The following is a 12651-nucleotide window of genomic DNA, read 5'->3' as shown; positions in this document are numbered from 1 at the left end:
AAAAAAAATATAATTTTTTAGATAATAGCTTACTTGATCGACAAAAATGTAACCTTTCACTATTTTGGAGTAGAGGAAAACTAAAAAAATATAATTTTTTAGAGAGAAATCGGATAATTAAGGGTAGAAGTGAGTTATTTTTTAGTATAGGATAAATATAAGGAAAGTGGATGGTATTTATCCACGTGGACAGCCAAATCAACACTTTTTTCCACGTGTCCGCGTGTGTATTACACGTTGTGGACAGTCGGTAGGGGTACTTAGGACAAGTCAAAGTTCAGGTGTACCATGAATAAAACGTGACAAGTTCAGGAGGGTAATGTATACTTCTCTCCACTTTAATATAATAATGTAAATATAACATATGCTACCAAAAGTTTCAAGTGGTTAATGGATCGTCACTTTTGCGTTTGTCATGTGGTACCTCTTTTCTTTGTTGTTAGAGGGTAAGAGAGACACATCGACTTGAACCATATTTGTAGAATGATAATTTTTTTACTATTTTTCTATATTTAAAATCTTTCCTTATTTTTAAAGCTAAATATTTAGAAAATCTTTGATTAGTTACTTAAAACTTTCAAATTTTGGTATTTCTTATTACTTTCATATTTATTTCTAGATTTTTCACACCTATTTATTTCTAGATTTTCAAACCTTCTTTATATCAACTTTAGTTGATTTCGAATTCTTAAATTAATGAAAAGGATATTAGATGTCATTAATTCTGATGACTTCTAATAATGAAAGGTTTAATCATAAATATTTAATTAATTTTCAACTCTTAAATGTTAAAAAAATAATAAAAAGATGATTTTGTCTAAAGCAGGAACTTTAAATATAGGACAAAAAGTTCAAATAATATTTCTAAGACCTTCACACTTTTAATATATTATACATATAATACAGGCCATTATTTCAGGGGTATGTAAAATAATGTAGTTAGACAAATAATACTAACAACCAAATATGTCAATTATTCCTATCAAATCTCATACAATCGTGGCCACATAGGTGCAATAGTATTTTCACTTGCCATACTTCATACGTAAAATAGATATTCTTGAATGCAAGCCCAAGACCACCATTCAAAGTAGTACAAAAGATGTCTCTATTTTATAGTAAACTCCTCTTATAATGCACTTCACTTTATGAAAGAAAAAATATGCTTTATAGTCTATATACGACAATTGAAGGAAGCATCGAAATCTTATTTGCATCATAAATCTACTTAGATCAAATACAACAGAATTGTAGGTTGCAAGTCAATTTTTCACTTCAAAATTTGAATAGCAAAATGTTTTAATAATTTAAATTTGTGTTCAGTTGGCCGTGGGTGTATTTAAAAGGATGAAAATAACTATCTAATAAATTTCTTCTATTTAAATCAAATCAGATAAAAAATAAAACTTAAAAAAATTGTAGAAATTAATTACTTTAGTTGGAATGTCATTCACCAATCTGGGCTTAACATTCATTACTTGAGGATTGATAGAATTTTATTCGAATTTATCCTTGTCCTCCACTTTCCATTAGTAACTTAGAACACACCTAAAATATCTAAAAAAAATTAGTTTCATATCGGAATTATTATGGTTCTCATACTACAACACACTACTCATTTTTCTCTATCGACAAACAACTTAAAAATTATTATAATGACGTATAAATAAAGTGAGAATAAAAATTACACAAAAAGTATCTCAAATATTTTAGTTCTCTACCCAAACTTTCACCAATCGTTCTATACATCTATATGATTGTCTAAGTCTGAAATAAATTATGAGATCTCATACTACAAATGACTCTTTCTTTTTCCTCTATCAACAAACAACTTCGAAATTGTTATAATGATTTATGAATAAAGCGAAAGGTCAAAAACCCTAACCTAAAGTATCTCAAAAATTTTAATTTCCTACCTTAACTTTCACCAATTGCTCTAAACATCTAAATGATCGTCTAAAATAAATTATGAGAGATTATACTACAAATCACTCTTTTCCCCTATTCAACAAACAACTTAAAAATTCTTATGATGACTTATGAAAAAAGTGAAGGGTCAAAAACACACATAAAATATCTCAATGTTTTTAATTTATTACATTATACCCTCATTATTTCATAAAAAGCCAATGTTATAAAGGAGTGCATAAAAAACCAACAAAAAACAAAATTTCTTCAATAAGAAGTCAATTTTTAAGGTAAGTCTCCCTCTAGATTAAATAAACCTTGAATAACAATAACACAAATAAATTATCAAATTTATTTTAAATTTTTTGAAATACTTACTAATACGATATTCAAAAATTATTTTTTTAGTAAGTATATCATAAATATACTATATCATAAAATTTCTTCCTAAACATATTCTTTTGTATTAGTAATTTCTTCCTGAACATTAAATATACTCGAGAAAGTCAAGTATTAGTAAATACTATCATAAATCTCTATATTTTTTTCTTTTGTTTCCATGTATCCAATATAATGTTTCCATGTATCCAATATAATCTTTCCTTATATTTGACGTGAAAAGAAGAAGAATGTAAGAAAAGATTTAGTATTCAGGTATTTTAATTGTGATATTTAATTCAAGTAAGAATATGATTTGTAGAAAATATAATCTTAAATTTTGATTGATTTTATTTAGCCGGGAAAGGTTTTTGCCAAAACAGTATCTTCTTTTTGTTTGGAAATGTTTTTATTTGTTACTATAGTCAATAATTAATATCATTAAAATAATTTTAAAAAATAGCAAAAAGACGATTTTATCTAAAGCGGTGACTTTTAATAAAGGACAAAAAGGTCAATTCATTTTTCTAAAGGTATTCACACTTTTAATATATTATAGATATAGATTATAGATTATAAATATAGATTATAGATATAGATTTCCTTAATAGTTTCCTATTTTAGGAGTATTTTTCTAATTGAACAGTAGAAATGAAAATATTAATTAATTCTCCTACCATATATTTTAGAAGTCTCATATATTTTAGGAAGTCTAGTGGAAAGGAAAATATTAATTAATTCTCCTACTATATATTTCAGGAGTCCTATATATTTTAGAAAGTCTAGTTAATATAATAAAAAATAATTAAATAATAAATTAAAAAATAGTGAAAAGACAGTTATGTCTAAAGAAGAGTTTTTTAATAAAGGATAAAAAGTTCAAATCACTTTTCTAAGGTCTTCAAACTTTTAATATTATAGATATAGATTATAGATATTAATAAAAGAAAATAAAATAACCCCCCCCCCCCTCCTTTCCCCAGCCGTCCTAACCCCTCCCCCTCTCACATCAAATTCATTTTTTTTTCTCAAGAACATCATTACTAAGCTCCATTAACCCTTTCCTTCATTAATTTTTTTTTTCACCTTTATTTAATTTTTTCAAATGGCTACATCCAATTACCAAAAAAGATCATCATCACAATCAACTCATTGTCAATTCCTTGTTAATTTTCCTCAATTCTTCATCTTGTGCTTATCGAAAATTCATCAAATTTGATGAATTTAAGAAAAAAGAGTGCGGGAGGCTGCTATTTGAAGAAGAAAAAGGAGGAACCGGGGGGGCTGTCTGAAGAAGAAGAAGGAACCGGGGTAGGGGGTTGTCTGAAGAAAATATATATGTGAAATACTTTATATTTTTTTAAAATTAAAATATATATTAAAAATAATATATAAATAATATGCATATTGTTATAAAACAATAAAGAACAGGAAGAAGAGTAGAGAGAATAGAGAGAGTGATTCTTATTTCTTCTCTTGAGAGATGATTTACAATGAAGGAAGCCCTTCTATTTATAGGAGGAATTTGCCCCTAGTTTCACATTAAAGACAAATACATCAAATCCTGATAGACATCAAATAGATCTTGATAGATCTTAATAGACATTCACTATAATTGATATATATCATAACACTCCCCCTTGAATATGTAGGCTACCTCATTAAAAACCTTACAAGGAAAATCCAGTGGGACAAAACCTCGTAAGGAAAAAAGAGTACAGTGCGTATTAACCCCCTAATAAGAACATCCTTGAATCTTTCTATTCCGATCTTATGCACCATCTTCTTGAAAGTTGCAGTTGGAAGAGACTTGGTGAATAAATCAGCCACATTGTCCCTTGAATGAATATGTTGTACGTCAATATCACCATTCTTTTGGAGCTCATATGTATAGAAGAGCTTTGGCAAAATGTGCTTCGTTTTATCTCCTTTTATGAATCCACCTTTCAGTTGAGCTATGCATGTTGAATTATCTTCCTATAAAATTATGGGTACTTTGTCACATTTCAAGCCACATTTTTCTCAAATAAGATGTATTATGGACCTCAACTACACACTCTCGGCTTGCTTCATGAATAACTATAATCTCAGCGTGATTCGATGAAGTGGCTACGATAGACTGCTTTGTTGATCTCCAAGATATGGGAGTACCCCCACATATGAATACATAGCCTGTTTGAGACCGAGCTTTATGCGGGTTAGATAAGTACCCAACATCAGCATAACTAACAAGATCGGAACCGCAATCTTTAGAATTAAATAAGCCCATATCAGTAGTCCCCTTTAGATACCGTAATATGTGTTTGATCCCATTTCAATGTCTCCTAGTAGGAGCAGAAATATACCTTGCTAGCAAATTTACTGAAAAGACAATATCAGGCCTTGTAGTATTTGCAAGATACATTAGTGCACCAATTGCACGAAGATATGGTATTTTGGGACCAAGGAATTCCTTATTCTTTTCTTGAGGTCGGAATGGATCCTTATTCACATCAAGTGATCGAACAACCATCGGAGTACTTAACGGATGTACTCCATCCATATAGAATCATTTCAACACCTTTTCTATGTAGGTATATTGATGAACAAAGATACCGTTTGTCAAATGCTCAATTTGCAAACCAAGGCATAACTTTGTCTTTCCGAGATCTTTCATCTCAAATTCTTTCTTTAGGTAATCAATTGCCTTTTGAAGCTCTATTGACATTCCAATAAGGCTTATATCATTGACATAGACAACAAGTATAACAAACTCCGACGTTGTTTTCTTTATGAAAACACATGGGCAAATTTCATCATTCGTATAACCTTCTTTAGATAAATATTCCCTAAGACGGTTATACCACATGCGTCCAAATTGCTTCAAACCATACAATGATCTTTGCAATCTAATAGAATACATTTTCCGAGGCTTTGAACTATATGTTTTCGGCATTTTAAATCCTTCGAGAATTTTCATGTATATCTCATTATCAAGTGATCCATATAGATAGGTTGTTACCACATCCACCAAATGCATTTTAAGTCTCTCATGGATAGTGAAACTAATAAGATAACACAATGTTATTGCATCCATGACTGGTGAATATGTCTTATCATAATCGACATCAGGCCGTTGTGAAAATCCTTGTGCAACAAGGCGTGCTTTATACCTTTGTATTTTATTTTTTTTATTTCTTTTTCGCACAAAGAACCATTTATAGCCAGCAGGCTTAACACCATTAGGTGTTTGAGTTATAGGTCCAAAAACTTCACGTTTGGCAAGCGAATTTAATTCAGATTGAATTGATTCTTGCCATTTTGGCCAGTCATTTCTTTGTCAACATTCTGTGACAGATCGAGGTTCAAGATCCTCTCTATCTTGCATGATTTTCATTGCAACATTGTATGCAAAGACATGATCAACTACTATTTCAGATCGATTCAAATTAGTTTCAACATTACTTGAATTTATGGATAGTTCTTCATTTTCTTCACTCTCAGGCTCATTAATTCCTTCAAGAATATTAACATTGCTCAAATCTTGAGCTTCCATATGAGGATCTTTTGTAGTGTCATCTTGACCATTCATTTTTCTTTTTCTAGGATTTTGATCCTTAGAACCTAATGGTCTGCCACGCTTCAAGCGTGATTTAGATTCATTAGCTATGACATTAGTGGATGGTCCTTTAGAGATATCAATTCGAATTGGGACATTCTCTGCAGGAATATGTGATTTGATGATCCTTTTCAAATCAGTAAATACGTCCAGCATTTTATTTGCAATTTTCTGCAGATGAATAATCTTTTGTACTTCTTGCTCACAAATAGAAGTATGTGGATCAAGATGAGATAGTGATGGATTTTTCCACAAAATTTCTCTTTTAGTGTCACTATCTTCTCCCCCTAATTTTGAAAAAACTGTCTCATCAAGCCAACAATCTGCAAATCGAGCAGTGAACATATCTCCCGTTAACGTTCAAGATAGCGAATAATGGAGGGTGATTCAAACCCAACATAAATTCCTAATCTTCTTTGGGGGCCCATCTTAGTGCGTTTTGGTGGTGCTATAGGCACATGTACACTGCACCCAAAAATTCTCAAGTGAGATATATTAGGATCTTGACCCAAAACCAATTGCAATGGAGAAAATTTATGATAATTTATCGATCTAAGACGAACAGGTGTTGCAGCATGCAAAATTGCATGACCCCAAACAGAAGTGGGCAACTTAGTTTTCATAAGCAATGGTCTTGCTATCAACTGCAGACATTTAATTAATAACTCAGCAAGGCCATTTTGAGTGTGAACATGGGGTACAGGATGTTCCACTCTTATCCCAATCGATAAGCAATAGTCATTAAATGCTTGGGATGAAAATTCTGCAGCATTATCAAGGCGAATAGACTTAATTTGATTGTCAGGAAATTGTGCCCGTAATCGTATTATTTGTGCCAATAATTTTGCAAATGTCAAGTTGCGAGATGACAAAAGGCACACATGAGACCATCTAGAAGAAACGTCTATTAGGACCATAAAGTGTCTAAATGACCCACTAGGTGGGTGAATGGGTCCACAAATATCCCTATGTATGCGTTCCAAGAATGCGGGGGACTCAATCCCAACTTTTGTTGGCGATGACCTCACAATCAGCTTGCCTTGATAACAAGCATTGCATGAAAATTCATCATTCGAAAGAACCTTCAAGCTCTTTAATGGATGCCCATTTGAATTTTCTATGATTCATCTCATCATTATAGATCCAGGATGTCCCAGGCGATCATGCCAAAGTACGAAAGTATTGGAATTAGTAAACTTTCGGTTTACTATAGAATGTGCCTCAACTGCACAAATCTTTGTCCAATACAGGCCAGAAGATAAAGCAGGGAACTTTTCAATAACACATGTCTGCCCAGAGACATTCTGGGTGATACCAAGATATTCAAGATTCATCTCATCAATTGTCTTAATATGATAACCATTTTCACGGATATCTTTAAAACTCATCGAGTTTCTCTGAGACTTGGGAGAGAATATAGCATTATTTATGATGAGTTTAGTTTCCTTGAGTAAGATTATAATGGTTTTTCCGAAACCTTCAATCAAATTAGCACTACGAAAAATTGTAGTGACATTAATCTTGCCCATGTTTAGATGAGAGAAACATTTCTCATCTTTGAATATCATATGTGTAGTGCCAAAATCAATCTAATATATATCTTCACAATTTGACAGCTTACTCTGAAAATTATCCATATCTTCAAATAAAATGACATACACCAAATAAGATATATATTAATTTTTTGTAAAAGCTTATACTATAAGAAATTGTTAATCGCACTTTACTTCACAACTTTAATATAATAATTATATAAGTTAATAGTACCGTTAATTATTAGGTCACCTTATGCTCAAGTTAACTGTTACATTGTGTTGATGGAAAAATTGAAAAGGTACTGCCAGAGATTATTTTTGCTGAAAGCATAGTTTTAAATAAATAATTATCATAGCAACAACAAAAAAAAAATGAAAAGTGGAGTGCACCATCACAGCAGCATGCATGTTTGTTTTAATAACCAAAAAGCACTATAACACATCGCTACAAACGCGCCTACCTTTTATGACGTCTTTTTTTTTTCATACTTTTTTTTTCAATACAATAAATAATGGCAATAAAAAAAATATTTAATTCAGTAATGAACTACAATAATATAATTGAACTTAATCAATATTAATCAAAAACTAATACTCATGCAAACAACTATTTTTACATGATTCTTTATTCACTAACTCTTATCAATAATTAAAAAAAAAAAAAAAAACATTCATTCCTCCATGTTTACGGAACCATCACCAATCAAGTGATCAATTTTTCCTTCAGGATGCTCGAAAAAGTCTGCTACATCCAAGCATATGATGTCAACATTATTTTCAGAGAGAAAGCTAGCCTCAGGATTTCTCTCTTTCTTCTTCAGCGATGCTTGATAAAGGTCCACTAAGTGCTTGAGAGCACAACAGTCACGTAAATAGTGTCCTTTTTCTCCACATCGAAAACAAGTAATTGTTTCACGTTTCTCATCTTTTTTCTTTTTGTTAGATGAATGATTAACACCCGGAACAGAGTTTCTTTCTTGGTCATCACGACCAGGGCCGCGATTTTTTTCACGCCTAGCATGGTGAGCGTGCACATCATTCACCTCAGGGAATGGTGCAGATCCAGTTGGTCGGTTCTCGTGATTTTTTATCAACAAATCATTAGTTTGTTCAGCCACGAGAAGATGAGAACTCAATTCAGTATATTTCTTGAAACCTTTTTCTCGATATTGCTGCTGTAATAGCATATTCGAGGCATGAAAAGTGGAGAGTGTCTTTTCCATCATATCATCATCATTGACGTCTCTCCACATAGTTTCAATTGAGAAGAAATTCTGAACATGGCAGAATTGTATTCATGAACAGACTTGTAGTCTTGAAATCTTAGATGCATCCACTCATATCGTGTTTTCGGGAGGATGACCATCTTTAAGTGGTCAAACCTTTTGACCATCTTTAAGTGGTCAAACCTTTCTTTTAGGCTATTCCACAATACGAGTGGATCCTTTGTAGTAGGGTACTCAATTTTCAGAACTTCGCCAAGATGGTGACGCAAGAAAACCATAGCCTTAGCACGATTTTGACTAGATGTTGTATTTTCATTCTTTATGGCGTCTCCAAGACCCATAGCATCTAGGTGGATTTCAGCATCCAACACCCATGAAATATAGTTCTTGCCCGAACATTGAAGGACAACGAACTCACACTTCGTAACATTGTTAGCCATAAAAAAAGGAAGAAAAATAATAAAACCTTAGCCTTAGCCTTAGCCTTCAAATTTGAGACGGTAGAGTCTCGTACTGATAACGTGTTATAAAATAATAAAGAACAAAAAGAAGAGTAGAGAGAATAGAGAGAGTGATTCTTATTTCTTCTCTTGAGAGATGGTTTACAATGAAGGAAACCCTTCTATTTATAGGGGGATTTGCCCCTAGTTTCATACTAAAAGACAAATACATCAAATCCTGATAGACATCAAATAAATCTTGATAGATCTTGATAAACATTCACTATAATTGATATATATCATAACATATATATATATATATATTTTATATATATATAAAAATAGTACATATATATTTTTTGCTTTTTAAAAAAAAATATAATATATATATATATTTAAAAGAATATATTTTATATATATATAAAAATAGTACATATACATTTTTTTCTTTTTAAAAAAATATATATAAAAATAGATTGTGTGTGGGATTACTTTTAAAAAAAAATTACAATTTCTTACATGACAATGACATGACACTGATTTGACAATGACATGACACGTGTTCAGTGCACTCTTCGTTGTGAGAGTGAGATTGTGATTTTAAGATTGTATTTTAATTTACTTGAAAGTTGTTAAGGGGGATAAATAATTATAAGTTAAATTAGAGTGCTAAAGTAAATTTTGACGACAAGTTCGGGGTGAAATGATCTATTTTCTCTTATCAAAATGAGTAAATAGATAATGGAATTTTTAACACACGTCTACACCAATTTCAAACCCCGCCATATCAATTGTTACAACAAAAAGATATTCGAATTCTCCAGATTTCTTAGGGGAAAGGGCATAGTATGTTCATAAACAAGACCAAATAATTTCATCAATAATTTCTATCTAGAATATACAGTATATCCATAATTGAGGATTGTAGATTTCTCCATTTTAGTAGTCTTAGGCGCCTAGCTAATCCACTCAATTAAGTGGTAAGAGTATTCGTCCCACCCATTCGCAGAGGTACCTTCCCCCTTTGATCGAGAGTTCTCAGAATTGAATTCCCTCAACATGAGATCCAAAAGAAGTGTACAAGAGTTCTCTCCGGGGAAAAATGAAAAATCTACATCAATCTATACTAATTCCGCTCATTTATGTGTCCAAGTTCAACAGTACAAAACTCGTATCATGGTTCTAGTGTTGCTACAAATATGGCATCAGGTGAAAATGTAACTAACACATATATACAAGAAGCCACATATGCCTTCCTCTTATAAGTTTCGGATATAAGCGAGCTCGTTCGAAACTTTAAAACGGTGGCCGGGATGTGAACAGTAAATGTGCAGGAAAACTACTGAGGCCTGCCAGTTTTTTGGGTCAACTTTGAACGATCATAACTCCCTCAATATAATGAACTGGGAGAGCTACCACATATCAAAAGAAAGATCTTTGAGTCTTCTTTCCAATGAAATTGGTTTCATCCAAATCTAACATCTGAGTAAGGAGTTATACTCGTTTTACTTCAGCCTCTCAAAACAGATTTTTAGGGTCAACTTCAAACGATCATAACTACTTGTACAGGACGAACTGGGTGGCCTACTTTATATGAAATGAAAGAACTTTGAATTATCTTTCTAACGATACCAATTTCACCCAAATACGATATCGGAACAAAGAGTTATGGCCGATTTACTTTAGCCTATCAAAACAGTCCACCATGGACAGATTCGGATTTACTTAAATTTTTAAGGGCAATATGGTCATTTTCCATCACCTCTTGAACGAAAATTGGTCATTATATACATATACTTAGCCTCATATCCATTATTTATCATCCATTATTGAAAACTAAGAAACCCTAGCCAAATTTCAACTCCAATTATCTTGTGATTCAACCGTAGAAAATCCAAATTGATTCCGTAGTTGTGTTCACCGTCTCAAGGGCTTCGAGAAGCACCCTTTATTTGTGCCAACAGGACTTCGAAATCAAAAGGGTCATTTTTTCGGTAAGGATGTAAATTATGTTGGTGTTATTTATATGGATATGTATATATATATATGCATGTGAGCATAAGAAGTATGTTATTTGATTGTTGTTGAAAGATGATTGGAAATGATGTTGGATTATTCTTGTGCATGGTTGGATTATGTTAAATTGTGAAGGAATTTGGGGTGATGATGTAGTATTGATGATGTGGTATTGAAATGATGATTATATATATATACACACATAAACCTATTGTTCAAGTTGGGTTTTGGAATGTTTTGCAAATATTGGTAGTATGGAATTATGGAAGAGAATTGTGGTGTTGGGTTGCTAATACTAGATGCCAAACATTTCATTGTAGATAAGTGATTTGTAAAGGCGGGAAGTTGTGTTGAATTGGTATCTGAATCTACAACGAGGTATGTAAAGCATACTCTAACAATGTTCTTCGGCATGAAAACACCAATGTTCCATCAAGTAAGATTCCGAGGTTGTCCAAAAACATGTATTGTTCTACGTTACCAACGAAGTTGTTTCCATTCTATAAAGTGTCAAAATGTTTCATTGATATACCAAAAGGCTCTTATTTCATTGTTGTGATATTGATGCTTCTGAAACACATTGTTGATGTACCAATGAGTCTTTATTACATCGTTATTGTATAGAAGGTCTATTACTTGGTTCCTATTGATGTATCATTGTTTCAAAGTATTAAAAATGTGGAGGCGACCGAAATAACAATCTCAAAGATTAATTGAACTAAGTGATGGGAGTTCTTTCTTATCGGGTGGTATCCCAGGGGCATAAGCCTAGCATGGGTCGATCCCTATTTCATGTGTTTATGGGTGGTATCCCAGGGGCATAAGCCTAGCATGGGTCGATCCCAGTTGATATGTACTGGAGGCATCCTAATGGTCACAGTACAGTACAGTAATGATTACAAAGACGATAAGAACGAAGGTAAAGTGATTGAATAAATACAATGTACAGGTTGTCACAAGTTCTAGTAAGTGTGGTCCACTCCTATTACGACTTATTCACTTGTTTCTGATTTCTATTAAGCTCCTATATCATATGTGATTATTTACAGCTTTACATACTCAGTACATATTTCGTACTGACGTCCCTCACGGGGGACCTGCATTTCATGCTGCAGGCACAGGTACCTCAGCTCATACACCGCACAAGTAGGAGCCAGGTCATACAGCTATTGTTGGTGAGCTCCAGTTTGCTTCGGAGCTTTCCGAGTCGGTTCCTTATGTTTTGTTATTGTACATGAGTCATGTGTGGGCAGGGGTTTGTCCCGACCCTAGTTATGTCATGTATATTCTAGAGGCTTTGTAGATATAAGGAAGGGTAAAGTCATGGAAGTTTATGTAGTGATGTTATATCTGTATATGTGGTGGCCCCGACGGCCAAGTATTATATATATATATATATTTGCGGGTGTTGTGCTGATACAGGTAATTAGACCTTTCTATATGCAAAGAAGTGCTGTCCAATTTTTGGTGACATGTAAGTGAAAGTACAGGTATTTGAACGGGTTCTCCCAACATCTTTGGGTTTCCAGCAAGCAGAAGCTAGAAATAGA

This window comes from Capsicum annuum, chromosome 1 (genome assembly GCF_002878395.1).
Source record: "Capsicum annuum cultivar UCD-10X-F1 chromosome 1, UCD10Xv1.1, whole genome shotgun sequence".
Lineage (NCBI taxonomy): Eukaryota > Viridiplantae > Streptophyta > Magnoliopsida > Solanales > Solanaceae > Capsicum > Capsicum annuum.
Note: the sequence above shows the minus strand (reverse complement) of the source record.